This window comes from Lepidochelys olivacea, assembly GCF_965140295.1.
Source record: "Lepidochelys olivacea isolate rLepOli2 genome assembly, chromosome: 2".
Lineage (NCBI taxonomy): Eukaryota > Metazoa > Chordata > Testudines > Cheloniidae > Lepidochelys > Lepidochelys olivacea.
This window is the reverse complement of record NC_140412.1, coordinates 18,216,333-18,237,376: the sequence shown is the minus strand read 5'-3', so window position 1 is coordinate 18,237,376 and position 21,044 is coordinate 18,216,333. Positions and strand designations below refer to the sequence as shown.

General features: G+C 43.1%; 1 protein-coding gene and 1 long non-coding RNA gene across 5 annotated transcripts in view; one reads left to right on the top strand and one right to left on the bottom strand.

The window, feature by feature from the left end:
• Positions 1–1,590, top strand: part of LOC311515977 — a 38,717-nt gene extending 37,127 nt beyond the window's left edge. For both annotated transcript variants that reach the window (XR_014710281.1, XR_014710282.1), the window contains one exon: positions 799–1,590. This is a non-coding gene — a long non-coding RNA (uncharacterized lncRNA). The remainder of the gene's footprint in view (positions 1–798) is intronic.
• Positions 1–21,044, bottom strand: part of ASAP1 (ArfGAP with SH3 domain, ankyrin repeat and PH domain 1) — a 368,734-nt gene that overhangs the window by 305,347 nt on the left and 42,343 nt on the right. Inside the window, exon 1 of one of the 3 annotated variants that reach the window (XM_084619543.1) lies at positions 16,624–16,927. The exons of 1 other annotated variant lie outside the window; for it this stretch is intronic. The gene's annotated coding sequence lies outside the window, so the exon portion shown is untranslated. Of the gene's footprint in view, positions 1–16,623; positions 16,928–21,044 lie in introns of those variants that run through there. One more of the 3 variants, XM_084619541.1, reaches the window with a different exon arrangement.

Genomic DNA, 21,044 nt, shown 5'->3' with positions numbered 1-21,044 from the left:
ATCCATAGTGTTATGTACACCTCCATACGGCTTGGTTTCTGAAGGGTTCCAACAGTCAAGTCCGGTGAATCTGCAGCAGCTGGATGATCTTTAGAAGAATGAGGCAGTACCAACACAGACCAGTACTCATAGACAGAACTGGCAAACATCTCTCCTTGTGCTTCGGTACCAAGGTGACTGATAGAACTGACAGATCTTTCTTTTTATGCACCTTACCCTCCAATCTGGTGGTCTTCAGTGGAGCTGGTTCCTTGGGTTCCATATGTGACATCTCAGATGACCTGGACAGGCTCAGGGAGAAATCGCACTTCTTATGGACAGTCCTCAAAGAGGATCTATCCTTGTGCCCATCAGACTGCCCTCTGGAAGAAGAATCCTTGGACTGAAATGCTGAAGGCTCCGCTCCAAGGCACACGTTTGGAGGGGCACTGCTGGTCAGTTGAGGCTGATGTACAGGGAGGGTCTCCCTGGCCCAGATTGGAGAGGGGCCTTCTCCAGCAAGTGCTTTCATAGGTGAAGCTCCTGGGCTTCTTGAGTTCTGGGCAGGAAGAAGCAACAGATACTGCACTTTGCAGAGATATGTGCCTCACCCAGACAGTACAGGCACCATTGATGTTACTCACTGATGGAGAAGGAGTGAAGGCAAGAGATGCATTCTTGAATTCTGGGATTCTGAGCGTAGTCCCGGAGCCAGGGAGGGGTTCCCCAACTGGGTGAAAGAAATTACTCCATGCTAACTAACTACTAACTAGTAAGATAAGCTATATAACTATTTACAAGTATTTTCTTTCTTTGCAGTTTATGCAATAGAGTGAAGGAGGACACTAATCTGACCCAGAACACGGGGTGGTAAGAAGGAACTGGAAAGGCATCGACCAGCACTGTCTCTTATACCCTCGGTCAGGACACAAGGAGAGCTACTGCATATGTACAGGTTAACGGACTCTGATTTGAAGAATTTTCAGACTCAGGCGCATGGTGCCCATGTGTACCCATGTGTGTAATATGCATTGGGAACAACAAAGAACTGGGGATGACCAAGCCCTCGGTGATTGGAGGATTTGTTTTATACATTCCAGGAAATGTTTAGCACCACAGCAATTTTCAAACTTTAATTTTAGTAACATGTTTCTCAGCTCCCTTTCAACTAGACAATTATTATTAAGTCCATTTTGAAGATGGAGAAACTAAGGCAATTAAGTGACTTTACCAATATCAAAGAAACAGTAAGTGTCAGAGCCTGTATTGGACTGTAGAAGTCCCTTGGACTCAGTGTTGTGCCTCGTTCACCAGACCACACTCTCTCTCTCTCATGCTGTAGAGATATCTCTCTTTTAGACCAGCTTAGCAAAAGAGTTTTCAGCATTCGTAATGGTAGCTTGTGTGGCACTCTCCTCCTCCCTCTACTAGATTCGGAAACTGAACTAAACAGAAATGAACTCCCCCACAAAAAAGTCAAGGGACCTGTGACCATGAGCTTTCACCCTACCCCAAAAATCCAGCCACGCGCAACTGTAGGAGAGAATAATCCCTGGGAGAATGCTTTGTTAAAGCTTTCCATTGATTTTTACAGACCTGGTCATTGGTTTACAGTTTCAAAGCTGTCTTTGTAATAAAAAGGCTAAATTTCATTTTTAAAAAGTTGAATGCTTAGATTCTCCTTTACATTCTAGGTGTCCCATTGGTCCATTGAGTCCAGTAACCTGTTTCCTTTGGTGGCTAATCAATGCTTTAGAGCAGGGGTGGGCAAACTTTTTGGCCTGAGGGCCACATCTGGGTTCCAAAACTGTATGGAGGGCCAGGTAGGGAAGGCTGCGCCTCCCCAAACCCTAACCCTATCCGCCCCCTCCCACTTCCCGCCCGCGACTGCCCCCCTCAGAGCCCCTGACCCATCAACCCCGCCCTGCTCCTTGGCCCCGACTGCCCTCTCCCGAGACCCCCGTCCCTAACTGCCCCCCCGTTCCCCCCCATCTAACCCCCCTTGTTCCCTGTCCCCTGACTACCCCAACCCCTATCCACCCCCCCGCCCCCTGACAGGCCCCCCAGGACCCCACCCCCCTGCTCCCTGATTGCCCCGACCCCTATCCACTTCCCCGCTCCCCAACAGGCCCCCCGGGGCCCCACCCCCTATCTAACCCCCTCTCTAAAGCCCCTTTTGGAATGCGGCCCTGTGAACACAGGCGGAGGACTCAGGAGGAGCAGGGGCAGTTGCACAGCCAGAGAGAAGCGGCGGTTTCCCCTGCAAAGCGCTGCTTCTCTCTGGGCAGCTGGGTGGCCGCCTGCTGCTCCTCCTGAGTCCTCCGCCCACGTTCGCTCCGCTCCCGCACCGCCCGCCTGCTTCCTTGTGCCTGCAGGTGAGCCTCCCTTCCTGCTCTCCCCTGCCCCCACAGTACAGCCCCCTCCCGCGCTGGTGGCCCGGCGAGCTGAGGCTGCGGGCGAGGGGGCATCGTGGGGGAGGGACCGGGGGCTAGCCTCCCTGGCAGGGAGCTCAAGGGCCGGGCAGGACGGTCCCGTGGGGCAGATGTGGCCTGCGGGCCATAGTTTGTCCACCTCTGCTTTAGGGGAAGGTTTAAAACCCTCCCAAATGGATAATTCTGGAATAATCTATCCATATGGGAAGTTTCTTCCTAACCCTGTCAGTTAAGAACTGGTTTACGCTCTGAAGCATGAGGGTTTATATCCGTTAGGAAAATGGTTTTAATTCATCGGGTAACTGGGGATGTTGTCATTAATCATACGAATGGCAAATCCTTTTATAAACTCTTCGGAGCTCTTGTTCAATGATATCTTGTGGCGATATGATCTCCCCAAAGGCCAGCTCTTCAAACGAGTGTAAGAGCATCAGTGTAAGAGCATCAAACTAAACCTTCCTATGTGCTCAAAAAACAAAACCCCAGTGCTTTTTAAACTCAACTCAGATTTTCACAGGACATAGCTGATCCACTTTAACTCAGTAACATCCTTGCCAGTCATTCATCTCCAGACAAATTTTGACTTATATTTAATTACAAATTATGACTTACTGCACATCTTTGCTCATACTTCTCTCAAGAATAGGTTACCCTGTCTTTCCCCCAGTCTCCTGCACTGGGAACACTATACAAGAACGGCACAGACGTGAACAGAAGTCAGAATGTTATTCTTCCTGGAACTCTTTTCCTCTCTCCCCATTGCCCCTCATTAAAGTGTGGCTAGATAGGACATTGTGATACTGCAAACATATGCAACTTCCAAGGAGAGAGAATCTATTGGTAGCATAAACAACAGGATTTTTTAAATCTATTGCTCACTGCAAAGGCCACACAATAGCAGACATACATAGAATCGTAGGACTCGAAGGGACCTAGAGCGGTCATCAAGTCCAGTCCCCTGCATTCATGGCAGGACTAAGTATTATCTAGACCATCTCTCACAGGTGTTTGTCTAACCTGCTCTTAAAAATCTCCAGTGATGGAAATTCCACAACCTCCCTAGGCAATTCATTCCAGTTCTCAACTACCCTGACAGTTATGAAGTTTTTCTTAATATTGAACCTAAACCACCCTTGCTTCAATTTAAGCCCATTGCTTCTTGTCCTATCCTCACAGGTTAAAAAGAACAATTTTTCTCTCTTCTCCTTGTAACAATCTTTTATATACTTGAAAACTGTTATAAGAACATAAGAACGGCCATATTGGGTCAAACCAAAGGTCCATCTAGTCCAGTATCCTGTCTTCCAACAGTGGCCAATGCCAGGTGCTCCAGAGAGAATGAACATGTAATCATTAAGTGTTCCATTCATATCCCTTCTCAGTCTTCTCTTCTCCAGACTAAACAAACCCAGTTTTTTCAATCTTCCCTCATAGGTCATGTTTTCTAGACCATTAATCATTTTTGTTGTTCTTCTCTGGACTTTCTTCAATTTGTCCACATATTTCCTGAGATGTAGCGCCCAGAACTGGATATAATACTCCAGTTGAGTGTGAAATAGAGCAGAAGAATTACTTCTTGTGTCTTGCTTACAACACTCCTGCTAATATATTGCAGAATGATGTTTCCTTTTCTTGCAACAGTGTTACACTGTTGACTCATATTTAGCTTGTGATCCACTATGACACCCAGGCCTCTTTCCGCAGTACTCCTTCCTAGGCAGTCATTTCCCATTTTGTATGTGCGCAACTAATGGTTCCTTCCTAAGTGGAGTACTCTGCATTTGTCCTTATTGAATTTCATCCTATTTACTTCAGACCATTTCTCCAGATCATTTTGAATTTTAATCCTGTCCTCCAAAGCAGTTGCAACCCCTCCCAGCTTGGTATCATCTGCAAACTTTATAAGTCTACTCTCTATGCCAGGGGTGGGCAAACTATGGCCCGTGGGCCAGATCCAGCCCCTCAGGGCTTTGGATCCGGCCTGTGGGATTGCCACTACCGTGGTGCCGTGCCGCTCTGGGAAGCAGCCACACCACATTCCTACGGCCTCCGCGTGCTGCTCTTGCCTGTGGGTACCTCCCCCAAAGCTCCCATTGGCCAGGAACGGGTTACCGCGGCCAATGGGAGCTTCGGGGGAGGTACTCACAGGCAAGGGAAACACACAGAGCCCTCAGTGTCCCCTACACTACCAGGGGCCGCACAGGGACATGGTGCCGGCCGCTTCCCCGAGCAGCGCAGCGTGGGGCCAGGGCAAGTAGGCAGGGAGCCTGCCCTGGCCCCGGTATGCGCTGCTGTCACCCTGGAGCCGCTCTAGGTAAGCAACACCGGGCCGGAGCCTGAACCCCTCCTTCACCCCGCACTCCAACTCCCTGCCCTGAGCCCCTGCCACATCCTGCACCCCAACTCCCTGCCCTGAGCCCCCTCCTGCACCCCACACCCCTCCTGCACCTTGACCCCTGATCTGAGCCCCCTTCTGCACTTCAACCCCCTGACCTGAGCTCCCTCCTGCACTCCACACCCATCCTGCACCCTAACCCCCTTCCCTGAGCCCCCTCATACACCCCTCCTCTGCCCCAACCCCTTGCCCTGAGCCCCCTCCTGCACACTGCACCCCCTTACACACCTTACACTCCACCCCTGCACCCAACCCCCTGCCCCAGCCCTGCAAGCAATTTCCCCACCCAGATTTGGCCTTCTGGCCAAAAAGTTTGCCCACCCCTGCTCTATGCCATTATCTAAATCATTGATGAAGATATGGAACAGAACCAGACCTAGAACTGATCCCCATGGGACCCCACTCGATATGCACTTCCAGTTTGACTGGTTTTCCATCCAGTTATGCACCCACCTTATAGTAGCTCCATCTAGGTTGTATTTCCCTATTTTGTTTATGAGAAGGTCATGCAAGACAGTATCAGAAGCCTTCCTAAAGTCAAGATATACCACATCTACTGCTTCTCCCCTATCCACAAGGCTTGTTATCCTGTCAAAGAAAGCTATTAGGTTGTTTTGACATTATTTGTTCTTGACAAATCCATGCTGTTACTTATCACCTTATTGTCTTCTACATGTCTGCAAACTGATTGCTTAATTATTTGCTCCATTATCTCTCCCAGATACTGAAGTTAAACTGACTGGTCTGTAATTCCCCAGGTTGTTCTGATTTCCCTTTTCATAGGTTGGAACTATATTTGCCCTTTCCCAGTCCTCTGTAATAACTGCCGTTTTTAATGATTTTTTAAAGATAATCACTAATGGCTCAGAGATCTCCTTAGTCAGCTCCTTGAGTAATCTACGATGTAGTTCAGCAGGCCCTGGCGACTTTAAGACATCTAACTTATCTCAGTAATTTTTAACTTGTTCTTTCCCTATTTTAGTCTCTGATCCTACCTCATTTTCACTGGCATTCACCATGTTTGACGTCCAATCACTACTAATCATTTTGGTGAAAACTGAAACAAAAAAGTCATTTAGCACTTCTGCCATTTCTACATTTTCTGTTATTTTCCTCCCGCCGTAAAATTGAGTAATGGGCCCACCCTGGCCTTGGTCTCTCTCTTGCTTCTATTATATTTGTAGAATGTTTTCTTGTTACCCTTTTTGTCTCTAGCTAGTTTAATCTCGTTTTGTGCCTTGGCCTTTCTAATATTGTCCCTACATACTTGTGTTATTTGTTTACATTCATCCTTTGTAATTTGACCTAGTTTCCACTTTTTGTAGAACTCTTTTTTGAGTTTCAGATCATTGAAGATCTCCTGGTTAAGCCAGGGTGGTCTCTTGCCAGACTTCCTATCTTTCTTTCTCAGTGGAAATATGGTATTGCACAACCACCTGGGAGTGCTTTAAGCTGTTAAAATCCCACATGTGCATCCTCTAATACTTAAATGAAACTAATGTACTCCATGTATTCCAGCATCAGTGTATTTCCTTTTTGGAAAGAAATTTTCATGCTCATTCTGACACGGATGGGAAAGGACAAAACATAGATTTTCTGTTCTCACAATTAACATAGTTCAGTAACAAAAGTCTCACATTTTCAAGGAAGGCCTGGCTTGCCAGAGTTCACAGAGATGGTGTCTGGCCACTTCAATCCTTCTTCCTCCCCTCAGTTATATCTGTAGGGGTTAGTGCAAAGCTCACTGCAGTTTGTATACAGAAAAGCTGAATAAGCCGATTACATTTTTTTGGTATTTATCTCCAGCATTCTTCTTCTACAGAACCTAGTGAATGAATATGCACATATGCGGTTATGTGGTGCTATGTAGCTAAAGCACCAAGTTGTCGTTTCTGGGGATCTGGATTCCTTTTCTGCGTAAATTCACAAATTCATCTGAGTTTGGAGGTTTCTTCCAAGTCGCTATTTGACTTGTATATACACCACAGTTTGGCTCAGTTGGCAATTCTTACTCAGGAGATGCCCAGAATTTCAAAAGCAGAAGTGTTGTACATTAGGACTGAGATACATTAACAGACTTATGGGGAGAAACAGACAAAAGTTTTCAGTCTTGGGTGGCTTAAGCTAGGTCCTTCTAGCCATATACAAGCACCTAGATAAATAGCCTGACTTTCAAAGGTGCTAAGTACCTGGAGCTCCCCTGGAAGTTATTTATTTAGGTACCTAGTTTTAGGAACTGAAGTTTTAAAAATGGTTAGTTTAACTTCTAGCCATGATGCCTGGCTCTAGCAAGAATGGTACTCTTGATACTGATACTCAAAGTGAAGCATTACTACTGCAGATTGGCCAGCTCCACATTCATGGTCAACAGAATTATGACAAATTCTATGGTTTAAAAGTTCCTTCGGGATGTTTTTCTCCAAACCCATAAAATACAACATGACATACAAATACCATCCTCCTTCCCCCAAGGAAAAGACAAGCGTCCCTACAGACTCAAATTATAAACTCAACATACAAATAGCACAAAAACCCATTGACTAAAATTCCCTGTTTCCTTGCTATCAGGGTGAGCCTAGGTCTAACTCAAGGGTAACTGATTTCAGAGTAACAGCCATGTTAGTCTGTATTTGCAAAAAGAAAAGGAGTACTTGTGGCACCTTAGAGACTAACCAATTTATTTGAGCATAAGCTTTCGTGAGCTACAGCTCACTTCATCGGATGCATACTGTGGAAAGTATAGAAGATCTTTTTATACACACAAAGCATGAAAAAATGGGTGTTTACCTCTACAAAAGGTTTTCTCTCCCCCCACCCCACTCTCCTGCTGGTAATAGCTTATCTAAAGTGATCACTCTCCTTACAATGTGTATGATAATCAAGGTGGGCCATTTCCAGCATAAATCCAGGGTTTAACAAAAACGTCTGAGGGTGGGGGGTTAGGAAAAAACAAGGGGAAATAGGGTAACTAACTGCTCAGTGTGTGATAGGTATCATGTTTTGTGCTTGATCTACAAAGGATGAGAATCTGTTGGAGCTCTTAGCTTATGAGCCTAGCTTTCTTGCTCAAGTGGTAAAGATTCATGGTTTCAGCTTAGAAAGGCCCCTGTACAATTCCTGGTGTCAGCCAAGATGGTGGCTGTCACATAAATCAGAGCTCATCTGGGATATGAACTGCTGAGAGCCTCAGATGCTTGACTTACATCCTCTGGACAGAAGAAGGGCATGTAACCCACTGCTGGGTATGTATTTTCCCTGTTCTGCATATGATCCACAGAGGATATGGGTTTGCTTCAGAGCCTGACTCTTTAACTCAAACTTTAGAGATTCTTGCTTTCCACTGTAGAGGTCTCTGCACCAAGGTGGTGGCCATCACACAAATTCATTGAGATATCAGTTTCCAACAGCTTATGCACTCTTAGGGCCTAATTATCAGATATACTTTAGGCTACTCTGGCAGTGTTAAGGGTCCCTAAAGTGGGGAGAATTGCCCCTGGAGAATACCCTCTGTGCAGGGAGCCAGTGTAAAACTGGCATAAATGCTCTACACCAACCATGATATCTTCTGCTCCCAAGCACGACATCAGAGACAGATCAGAGGACTGTCAGGGGCTCAGCCTGAGTCACAGCCCTATGGCTATTTTATACTTCTCATGGGGCATGATGGACCCTGGGAAGAAAAACATAAGTTAGATGTCTTAGGGTATTCTGACAGGTTTCAGAGTAGCAGCCGTGTTAGTCTGTATCCGCAAAAAGAAAAGGAGTACTTGTGGCACCTTAGAGACTAACAAATTTATTTGAGCATAAGCTTTCATGAGCTACAGCTGAATGCATCCGACCAAGTGAGCTGTAGCTCACGAAAGCTTATGCTCAAATAAATTTGTTAGTCTCTAAGGTGCGACAAGTACTCCTTTTCTTTTTAGGGTATTCTAACTCACTTTTGATGCCAAGTAGGGTCCTGCGGGGCTCCAGTATATTGAGGGCACAAAGATGATTTACAATTACCTTTGCGTCCCTGCTCCTGTACCAAGTGCAGGAATGGAGGAACTGATTATCAGGCCCTTCAAGTCCAGTATTCTCCATAGTAAGGAAACTGGTTTCAGCTGAGCTCAGATATATTTGTCTGTCTAGGCAGTGAGTGCAGATAATAGCTGTAGATCTTCTCTTGTGCCAGAACCAGATTTAAACCCTATCCTTACCAAAAGCGGGATGTGTTGCTTCTATCCATCCTTTCTCAATTATACACAACTTCTTAAACATACAAAACAATGATCATGTTAATCTCATACTTATTTTTGAGGATAAGAGTTCTGATGAAGATCTCATTTACCTTTGTGTAATTCTGAAATAACTCTAGTGAAGTCAAAGCAGTTACTCTACTGTAAAAGAGATCAGAATTTAGGCCTGAATGTCTGTACTTATTTAAAAGCTGTACATTCAATATAAACACACAGTATATTGTAGGAATTATAAAATGCCATGACAAATAACTCAATCATTAAGTGTAGATACTTTTTTGGATGTATAAATACTGAGTTGGGCTAAGATCTGAGTCTGATAAGCTTTGCTGTATACTTGGCTATGATTGTTACTCATATGAACAGAGATAAAAAAGCACCTGCTGGCACATTTAATTATTAAAGGAAGTGCAACAAAGACATGCATCTGATAAGATGGATGTGCCAGATCATTTACACCAGCTGAGCAGCTGATGGTGTTTTATGAGAGTTTTACATAGTGATGTAATGTATTAAGTGCTTTGGGTTGTTAGCCATCTAACAAGGGTTAGAGTGCAGGGGAGAAGCAGCAATTAGTCACATCACACATCGTCCATTTATGACAATATGCACTCAGTGTTATGGTGTAGTCCAAAATGCTAAGGACTGCTGGTTAAAACATTCAGCCCTTTCTGAGGCAGGGACTAAACTGGCTGGTGCTCACTCAGTCAGGCACTGCACAGTGGGTGCACTCACAACTGGCAAAGCTGTGCTAGCATCTGCAAAAGAACTACCCTCCCGCATGTTCCACTGGCATCTAGGAGCACATGGAGGATGCACCACCTATTTTTCACACACACCTCCCTCCCCGCTGCATGCTCCAGCCATGCACAAGGAGAAAGACAGGAGGCAGGGCCATGATGCTGCTCTGATGTTTGTGTGCCCAGCCCCATCTGGAGACTGAAGAACCAGAACTACATGGAGCTGATTGACTGGAGCTCTGCTTTCCTCCAGATTCCCCACTATCACTCAGTGGAAACATGCTTCCTCAGGCTACCTAGAGAAGACCAGCTCTCTGACACCAATTACAGAAGACCTGATCCCCCACACCAACTAATAGCAACCTCCAGCAGTTAGAGAAGATCCATCGACCTCGATAACCAAAGGGGACCCATTCCCCACCATTAAAGAACATTGGTCTGCAAATCCACAGCCACAGGTTGCAGGACAACCTGCCTGCCTTCATGGGTTGCTGAGCAGGGAGAGCATGGTGGATTGAGGGATACTGGGCTAGGAGTGGGTGTGGAAGAACTGTCAGACTAAGGGGAAGACCATTAACTTTAAGGATTGTGATGGGAGAAGAGTAGGGAGCTGATTGTTTGTTTGAAAACCAGATGGGGGAAAACACATGATTGAAGTACCACCTCTGCAAACTGGTAAGTAGTATTACTCCCATTTTATAGTTGGAATTGTAGAGGCTTGCTCGAGTTCACAATGGCAGAACAAGGTTACACTGGGAATCCCAAATCTCTTTCCTGTGGTTCAAGCACTAGCCCATAGTATAATTTTCTTCTCCTCAGACTGGAGAATGGATATTAAGAAACACATGTGGTCTGGGACCAACTGATCTGGAAGACCACCTCTCTTTCCATGCCACACAGCCACCATTGTGTTCGGCAGAGGTGTCAGAGCTTGAGATTATATAACAGAGAGGGAGCAGCTGGCAGGGCCTCACTTCTCCTTGGTCCAAATCAATGCTAGCTAGTCAACCTTCATGGCATGCTGCAAGGTACACTTGCTTCCTGAGCTGAGAGATGTTGGGGGGGGACTTTGGTGGGACACCATACAAGTTGGAAACACATATTTAGCTGCTGGGTTATAATTTAGGTTCCTTGTTGGGCAAAGGGAGGTAACTGGAGTAGCCAGGCTGTATAGCTGACTTCTTTAAAAATGTGCCTGTCAAATAGCACTTAGATTCAGAGCAAAGGATAGGCAGTCCTGCCAATAGTATGTGTGTCTGCATTAGAAATAAATGAAAATTGAAAACAAACAAATCTCCTATTGCAGAGGACTAGCAGCAGTTGTTGGTTGTAAGATTTCTCATGAGTCTCTCAACATAGAAAAATTTCAATCTTAAGTTTTAGTGGTTTAAGCTCTTTACAGCCTGGATGAGCACTGTACAACTAAAGGACCATGCAAATGTATGAGTATGTACCCCCAAAGTTATTTGTCAAAGTAGGACATTTCTGTTTTATGTGTACCCTGCCTCCCTAACTAACAAGAAATTAGAGATGGAGGAGACCTAGTAGGGCATTTAGCCCACTCATCCACTAAAACAGGAATGCTTGCTGCTCTATATTCCTCCAGTGCTTCTTCAAGTCATGTTCTAAATGTCTCAGCCTATGTGGCTCCCACTAGAGAGACTATTCCACAACCTCACCTTTACTAAGCTTTGTTACAAATATTCCTCAATTTCAGTTTGTTACTCTGCCTCCTATTACCTTTATGAAGCTGCTATCCCTCTTATGACAAACATCCCTCTTTCTTCTCTCCCTATTTTATTTCCTGTTGCATGTTTCACTGTGACATGCCAAGCAGAAACACAATATAGCTTTGACATAGGAGAGCAGCTGGGCCTTGCCCTAGTGGGCAGACGAAAGAGAAGTTCCAAAGGATAAAATGAGTGCATTTTATCAGGAGCTTTGTCATGGGATGTGTACAGCTTCCTGGCGCAGTACTACAGTGCAGCTAGCAGAACCAACAAACACTCCTTTCCTGTTAATATAATTAGAGGCTGCAAATAGTTAGAGACAGGCTTTTTTGAATTAGCCACATGCTTCAAATTGTTAAGTGGTTAACCACTAAGCACCTTCCCCCCCTTCACACATACCTGTAGATCAGCTTGGTGAGAGGGTTTCCTTAATTTGCTTTCAGTGAGATATATTAGAGAGCAAAGCAAATCAGTAGATTCCTCTTGACTTTTAGAAATAACTAGCAGCCACTGAGAAGCAGTAAACGCTGATCGTTGTAATTGACAATTTGTTCAAATTTACTGTTGGTGAAAGATGCTTTGTTCAACAGCTCTAATTATTAACATGCTGGGCCAGATCCTCAGCTGGTGTAAGTTGGCAAATCTCCATCCACTATCCTAGTTAACAGCAACCAAGGATCTGCACCCTTTCCTTGTGAGCGTACATCTGCTTCTTGACATTGACCTGACCTGCTTCTACCCTGACTTAAACAGGCCACCTATCATGGTGAATGACAGTTCATTCTTTGTCTCCCTTCAGTATTTGATCTCCTGATGAGAATGCCAACACAAGAGACAGTTATGGTGTTGTGGGATTTTGTGCGTGTGATGTGGACATCTACCTGCCAAGAACTATGCTGAAAACACCCACTGATTCCAAAAGACCAATGCCACCTGAGAGTTTTACGATAGCTGGTAAACAGCCATTAAAAGGTGACAAACTTTGGCCACTATGGCCCTGATCCAAAGCCCCCTTAAATCAATGGCAGTCTTTCTACTGACTGCCATGGGCATTGGATCAGGCCCTGTGTGCCCAGTTCTGTGAGGCCAGGAAGTATCCTCGAGTGTTCTTGCGGGTGGCACCTTATAAGGTCAGACCCAGTCAAACTACGAGAGTTTTGTGCTGGTTACCTATGACTCAGCGGTAAGGTTCTAGCTCTTATTACCAATCCTGTGCTGTCTGGGTCATCCAGTCTCCCTCAAATACAGTGGCAGGGTCTCTGAACCTGGAGAGGGATACAGCATTCATCCAGGAATTCATCCCGTTTCTGGGTGCTAGAACCTTGCATAAAGATGCAGAGTAATTTCTGCTGACTCACAGTGGTAGATATTTTTTTTAAACTCCAGCCAAGATATAAGAAAATATAGCGGAAGAGACACTCTCTCTAGGGAGAGGAAATAGGTACAGGGACATATGAGCCCTGCTGGGGCTAGAAACAAGCCATGCTCATGTAGGGGGAGCTTGCTTTGTGGGCAGAATACCAAGACTGAATTTATTCCAATCTGAGTGCTAATTCCACTCCTTTTATTCTGACCTGTTTTTTTTTAAGACTCTATATATCAGTGATTCTCAAACTTTTGTACTTGTGACCCCTTTCATATACCAAGCCTCTGAGTGTGAGCCCCCCTTATAAATTAAAAGCACTTTTTAATATATTTAACACCATTATAAATGCTGGAGGCAAATCTGGGGTGGAGACTGACAGCTCGCGACCCCCCATGTAATAACCTCACGACCCCTCAGGGTCCCGACCCCCCAGTTTGAGAACCCCTGCTCTATATTCTGTCCTTCCTTCCCTTGTATCTGAGGTACCTCAGCTTCCTAAAGCCAAAAAGGGGACTTTGAAGCAGAGGGCAAGAGAAGCACAAGCACACTGGCGTATTTGGAACCCTCTCCTGAGCTCCACTGAGCCTACTTTAAATCTGGGCCAATTCTCATTGCGTGACAGAAATATTCCATAAAGTAAAAAATCCCTTTTCTTTTTGTTATGGGTGGCAAAGCCAGGGAACAGATATTTGTGCAATGAACCCAATCATACAGGGAGACAGTTTTGCAAAATCAGCTGCCTTATTTGTCCATGCAGATCCCACGGTAGCACATACAAATGCATGTGGACAGTTACCCCTCTAGTGTGCCTGAAGTGCCCACAGTGTGGGAATTTCATCTGAAGTTTGGGTGGCCATTAAAAAAAAAAATAGGTTCTATAATAGGACTGCTAGAAAGGGTTTGAGAAATGGTAGAAAAATGACTGAAGATTAAAAATGCTCTGCAGGCCAGAAGAGATGCAAAAATCACATCCTACTCTTTCGCCATAGAACAAAGGGGACAGGAAGGGTTAGAAGCTTTTAATGCGAGATATGATTCAGTCAAAATAGCTTAGTTACTCTGGTCCATTGATCGTCTGAGCAGAGAAACATCATTGTATGTATTAAGTTGATTCTCCAGTACTCTATGCCTGTCAAAACTGTTTATTCACTCTTGCCAACAACAACAACAAGAAAAGGAGGAGGGTTGGCAGGCCCAACAGTGAATGAGAGGCACAGAATGAGAGCATGAGTTGAGGAGCGCCTCATATATGCAGAAAGGAGATTGTACAATAGGGTCTGTAACTGTAGAGCTTATTGGTGGTCATTAGGAATAGACTAAAAAGACCCGAAGAAAATATCTCCAAGGATAACAGGGTGGTTTGTTCTCGATGCCCATTCAGCCCATTCTCTGCTGACTGTCACTGAAAATATTTCAGAGGGTGAGTTATCATGGTGCTTATTGTTATGTCCGCAAATGGCCACTGGTAGCTGGATCAAGGCTACATTTAAAAAAACAAAAAAAACAAAACAAATGTAATAATCATTTTTAGTTAAGGGGAGATGGCTTGGTGCAGTTAAATAAACAGAGCGCTGAACAAATTCCCAAAGTCCAAACCAAACTGAAATTTAAAACTTTGTGAAAAAGGAAGTTCACATAAGGGGGCAAAAAAACACATACACAAAGAAATAAAGGTTGTGCATCTGCATTTCCTCTTTCTGGGTGTGGGCAAAAGAGGAAATACCAAAATGTCACTAGAAGGACTATGCTCAGACCATTTCCAGCTTAACCAAAACCAGAAACACTGGCATTTTTACAGACAATCCTGTTCTTATGACACTGCCAACCTGATTTTCAAACCCAAGAGATTTGATTGGGCTTGGAAAAGTTCCCATGCTTCTTTTCCATGCTTATCTCAACTCATCCTCTGAATTTTCTGAAGATCACCTGTCATCAGTGACACCTGGACTTGGGCATTTAGCCCTTTGGTATTGCTAGGAGTTTTGCAGACAGAACATTATAGCCTGGAGATTAGGATATCCCCCTCTATTCTGCTTTATTTCCAGTCATGTATATAGATAACCAAAGTAGCGTACAGTCTTTAATGCACAGCAGAACACCAAAGGTCTATCCTGCATACCATTACTCAGGTCCCTACTCATGCCTCTGTCGGCTCCAAGGAGCTACTCACATGAGTATGGGTGTCTGGGAAGGATTAAGCTCAAAGTGCATAACTTTGAAAGAGAATCTCAACTTTCCATGTGTAAAACACTGGCTACTTTCTCTTCAGTATCACAAGAAAACAATAAAAATGGCATTCTTACAAGACTGATGGAAGAAGATGTTCTTAATCCTGACAATCTCACTCACAAAAGCCTCCTATTGACATCAGTGTGTTGCATAAGAACTGCAGGATCAGGTCCAAGATGTTGCATAGGCAGAGGGAGCACCAAAATAAAAACAAATGTGTTTAGAAACTCCAAGGCCTCCACACAGTAAGATTAAAATGCAGAAGTTGGTGAGCGCTTTCTTTCAGTTTGTAAATGGAAAAATATTTTCCCACTTAAATACCTAGAGAGTTTTAGTTTTAAAATGGCTTGACTGCCCCAGACCTGCAATACTGTACATTAAAATTCAGGGAGATTTCAGTATTCCAGTGTGAAAACAATGCTGAGGTGTAAATATCTCAAGTAAATTTATTACACATAATTCCCTCTAGCACAGATGCTCCCTAATATCCAAGCAATTTGAGGCAATCTAATCCCCCACCCCCACTAAAAGATTTTTGAACTAATTCAAATAACTCAGAAGTGTTGAGTGTAACTAGAGCATTTATTTAAGGACAGTGTAAAATGAATTTCGATAGTTCAGTGCCTATATGGGTCTGATTTTTCCCTTTGGTTCAGACAGAACTCGCTCTGATTTTCTAGAAAAGATTTGACTGAGCAAGGACTGCAAGATTGGGCCTTAAGCGTTTCCTTTCAAATGCTGACTCATTGAATGTGAGACCATCAGACTTGCTGAATTTGTGATCAGGGTTTAATTAAAAATACACAAGACTACTATCACTGCCATGCACTCTAGTTTAATCATAAGCCACGTCTTACATTTTGTTTTAGTTGCACAATTCATTTGCTACAGGGTATCTTTTAGCAATTCTGCTACAGACAAAAAGAAGCCCCTTTTTGGCCTCTAGCAATACAGCTGCACTAAATACATTTTTGCTTCTATTACAAATTTATTTGAAAAGGCAATAGGAAAAAAGTGTCACAATGATTCTTTTTAAAATTTAAAACCAAGTTTAGATTCAACATGCAAAAGACCTATGAGGACTACAATTAAAAATACAGCCATAAAATTCCTATTTTAACAAAAACCTCTGATTCACTCACTCTTTTCTAAAAGATCAAGACATTGTGGTCTACCAAGTAACTTATATATGGGCGCAATCCTGAAAGCTCTTGCTTACATGTGCTATTCTTAAAGTTAATCAGGCTACTTGTGAGTAAGGGTTACTTTCAAGAGCAAGGATTTGCAGAATCAGGCTCTATATATTTTGTTCAGGTAAATAGCATGCATTTACAGGGAATTAAACAATGGACTTCACCAGCATACCCCACTCCCCAAAAGTCCTTTCTCCTCAGTTTCATGGATCTGTCTGTTGTAAAGTGATTAGCAATCAGATTTAATGGACACACACTCACACCTTGTCTTTGTCTAAGTATTGTACTAACCACACCTAACTTTAGCATGCTGCAACTCACCAGAACTTGTGCAGTTTGAATTCCCATTCCAAATTTGTTTCTCAAACCTAAGGCCATTATTCCATTTTAGGCTAAAACATCTTCTCCCCCGGGCCGCTGAAAGAAACCATGTTTCTTCAGTTGTTATGTCCAGTTAAAAAAAAAAAAAAAATCCAATGTACAGTGGTCCACAGATTTCTGGAGACTAAAAGTTTTGATTTCCATCCATAAGTGTCCTGAGCAGTAAGGACACACAGGAACTACAACTGGGAAGGGAGCAGGAAGGAAAGCCTACCATGTGAGCACAAAGAAAACCCCCCCACAAAAGTCTGTTCAGTGGACAGCACTTGGGTCGATAGCAAGGATTTCAGGAAATCCAAACACTTAACAGGAAATCTGATGACTGGATAAACATTCCATAATCTCCACAGATACAGTTAACATGCTGCGTCTCCAGTTAACCCTTACCCTGACTGCTAAAACTGAAATCTGACATTCCTTGTAACATAATCTGTCTAGTTGGGTTCAAAAGTCTAAACGGTTCCTCATTATGTGTTTGTCTGAGCAAGCAGAGCTCTGTTGAGACTCCTTTTTAGCCTATTGTGGAGGATATTTTTCCCCTCTTGCTTTTGATCTCTACATGGTGACATTTTACTTAAATTGTGCAATTTTTGTTAGGTTAGTATTCCTCATTTGAAAAGTAAATTATATTGCAGCCTTAGTCTGCAGCAGCCTGTCTGAATATCTGTGTGCTGCTAACCATGTTCACCTAGTAGTTCTCTATTTGCTTTATTTCCATCTGTATTTTTAGTTTTTTTCTTTCTTTTGCAGTAACATCAGATTTATACAGCCTCCTATGTGTTACTTTACAGGTACCATTTGGTGATTTTATTATTCTGTTGACTGAAGCAGAATGGAGGAAGGACAGTTTAAAAAAATGAGAACACTCTTAAAGAAACAGGGGATAATTTTTTTAAAATACCTTTACTATACTTTGTCAATTACTTCCAATTGAAACTCCGCAACTCTTAGTCAGGATAAACTCTTGATGAAACCGGGGAGTTTTGCCTAAGTAAAGATTTTGCTTTGTCTCTTTTGGTTTACTTTCCTATGTAGCATGAAAACAGCATGTTGTGTAATTTTCTCATGGGGTTTTTGTTGTTTCCTATAGTTTTTTAATTTTATTGGATAAAAACTTAATTAGGACCCTGAGCAGTTGTAGCTTTTAAAGACCCGTTAGAACTTTGTGCAAAAGTAGGTGCATAATTAACCCCTGATCCTGCAAATGCTAATGTGTACACTTAATTTTCAAACATGAGTAGTCTCATTGAAGTCAGTGGGAATATTCACATTCATATAGTTAAGCATATGTGTGTTTGCAGGATTGAAACCATACTATGTTTTCTGAAAGAGGCCAGGTGCAAGTTTAGATGACTTTCTGGTGTTAATAAATTCTAAAGGCCAGGGTCTACTGCTGGGATTGGCAACTTTTGGCACGCGGCCCGTCAGGAAAATCCGCTGATGGGCCAGGATGGTTTGTTTACCTGCAGCTTCCACATGTTCAGCCGATCACAGCTGCCACTGGCCGCGGTTTGCCATTCCAAGCCAATGGGGGCTGCGGGAAGCGGCGACCACCACATCCCTCAGCCCATGCCGCTTCCCACAGCCCCTATTGACCTGGAACAGTGAACTGCGGCCAGTGGGAGCTGCGATTGGCCGAACCTGTGGACACTGCAGGTAAACAAACCATCCCGGCCCGCCAGCAGATTTCCCTGACAGGCCACATGCCAAAGGTTGCCAATCCCTGGTCTACTGCTAAGAATACCTTGCCCCTATCTCCCTTGAATCTGTTCAGGGCATATGGCATGCTGGAAAGCAAGAGGATGTCCCTGGGTATCTGGACTCTCCTGCGTCCTTGAGGGCTTTGTACAGGATAACTAGCACCTTGAATGTCACCCAGCCAGTGAAAGGCTTTGGACATAGGAGTAATATGCACTCATTCATTAACCTGGCTGGTACAGAGAGTGGATACCCACATTCTTCACTAGCAGAAGTATTCTTTATGGGAAACCCATGTATAATATCTGTATGTTTACGTCAGGTATTTTTAGGGTGGCCATTGTTGTACTATATAGGCACCAAATAAGAGATACACAGTGATATGATTGAGGTGGCTTCCTCTCTTCATCTCTTTTACTGGCTCCCGGAGGGAAGAATTTGGAGGAGGTACCAGGAGGTCAGTCTGTGTGCACATCGATAGAATGCTTGCTGCAGTTACCGTATGTCTGTACGTAGATCACTTAATACAGTGAGAGTTTTGATTTAGAAACATGGTGTCCTCATATGGCATTACCCAGCACATGGTATGCTAAATATGGTGGCAACAATCAGTCTAGTGCAGTGGTTTTCAACCTTTCCAGACTACTGTTCCCCTTTCAGGAGTCTGATTTGTCTTGCATACCCCAAGTTTCACCTTTCTTAAAAATTCTTGCTTACACAATCAGACATAAAAATACAAAAAAGTCACAGCATACTATTACTGAAAAATTGCTTACTTTCTCATTTTTAACCATATAATTATTAAATAAATTGATTAGAATATAAATCTTGTACTTACATTTCAGTGTATAGTGTAGAGAGCAGTATGAACAAGCCATTGTCTGTATGAAATTTTAGTTGCTACTGACTTCGCCAGTGCTTTTTATGTAGCTTGTTGTAAAACTAGGCAAATATCTAGATGAGTGGATGTACCCCCAGGGGTATGTGTACCCCTGGTTGAGAACCAGTGGTCTAATGAGACCCACAGCAAGGAAGAGTGTGATTAACAGGCAAACAAAACAGTACCTAGAAACTGAGCAAGCAGGCAGCATGGAGGGACTCAGACCACCAAGAATGTTGGATTTCCTGACAAAAAACCTTGCACAAGCATAGAAGTAAGAATTGAGTCTGTATACAGAGCTGATCATGTGGGATACAGATGAGAAAGTGACTGTAAAGCTAGCTTTTTACTGTCTCATTGGGGGCGTGGGAGGAAGGATGAGAAGTAAATAAGACCCTTATTGAAAAAAATGTTTTCACAAAAAATTCTGATTTTGAAAAAATGCCATTCTCAACTAAAACATTTTAATTTGAAAACTTTCACCCTTCTCTAGTAAGAAGGGAATTGGGGGAGGGGGAAGGGCCTATAATTTGCTGCTACTAATGTCTGCTTTTACTGTCAGAGGTAGATAAATGTTCTTCTGCGGAACACAATTCACTCATGATGAGCAAGGACAAAATAATAATAAAAAAGGACAAAATAAAAGAAGCCATCAGACTTGAGCCAATTTCATTGTTCCCTAACTGCAAATGGGATTGTAGCTACCTTCATCTTAAGTAGCAGAGGAGCAAGTAGTCAGGCGTAGAACTGTTTGGAAAATTTCGACAAGAGTGAAAAAAATAGTTTTCATTTAAGTCTTCCATGGAAAATTTTGACTTTTCAACGAGAAACCCCAAATTGTAATATTTTCAGCTGAAAATTGCAAACACTGGGGCAGAAGGATTGTTTCTCTGATTAAAAATTGGAATTTTTTTGTGGAAAGCACAATTTTCTTCAGTTGAAAATGCAATAATCAATCTGGAAAAGAGTTTTGATTGAAATGTTTAGGAACGGGCCTAATCAGATAGAGAGGAAAGGGTAGAATGTTGGTTGAATGATAAAACTGATAAAGATAAATCATAAGGAAAAAGTCTGCATAATGAAAATAGAGCAGAACAAAAGTTTGAAACCATTGCCAGCTGAATTACTGTAGCTGAAAACAGGGTAAGCCTCCTTGAAGACCACACTGCTACAAGCCATCCACTATCACAGACACAAAACAGCCAAAAGCTTTATTGAATACAGATGTGAAAATCCTTGCCACTAAGTTAGAAAGAAACACATACTCTCCATAACATGCCCAGATAAGCTGGGCTTTATACTTGGTTTGTTCCACCATCCCTAGATCTTAATATGCTTAAGTGCTAGAGCTGGTGAAAATAATTCAAAATTTTCAACAAAATGCTCTAAAAATGACTAAATTAAGTAGAAAGAAAAGGAGTACTTGTGGCACCTTAGAGACTAACCAATTTATCTGAGCATAAGCATAAGCTGTAGCTCACGAAAGCTTATGCTCAAATAAATTGGTTAGTCTCTAAGGTGCCACAAGTACTCCTTTTCTTTTTGCGAATACAGACTAACACGGCTGTTACTCTGAAACCTAAATTAAGTAGATGATTCTAATTCAGTGAAGTTCAAGATGATTTAGCTCAGTATCTGAAACAGAAAACACAACTCTCCTAATTAATTATCACTGAAGGTTTATCTGACAAAAATAAAAAACTACTACTAAAATTTAGTGAAATCATCAAGTCCCCAAATTCTATCATTTTCAGTGTTGAAACAGCAGGACATATTGGTACAA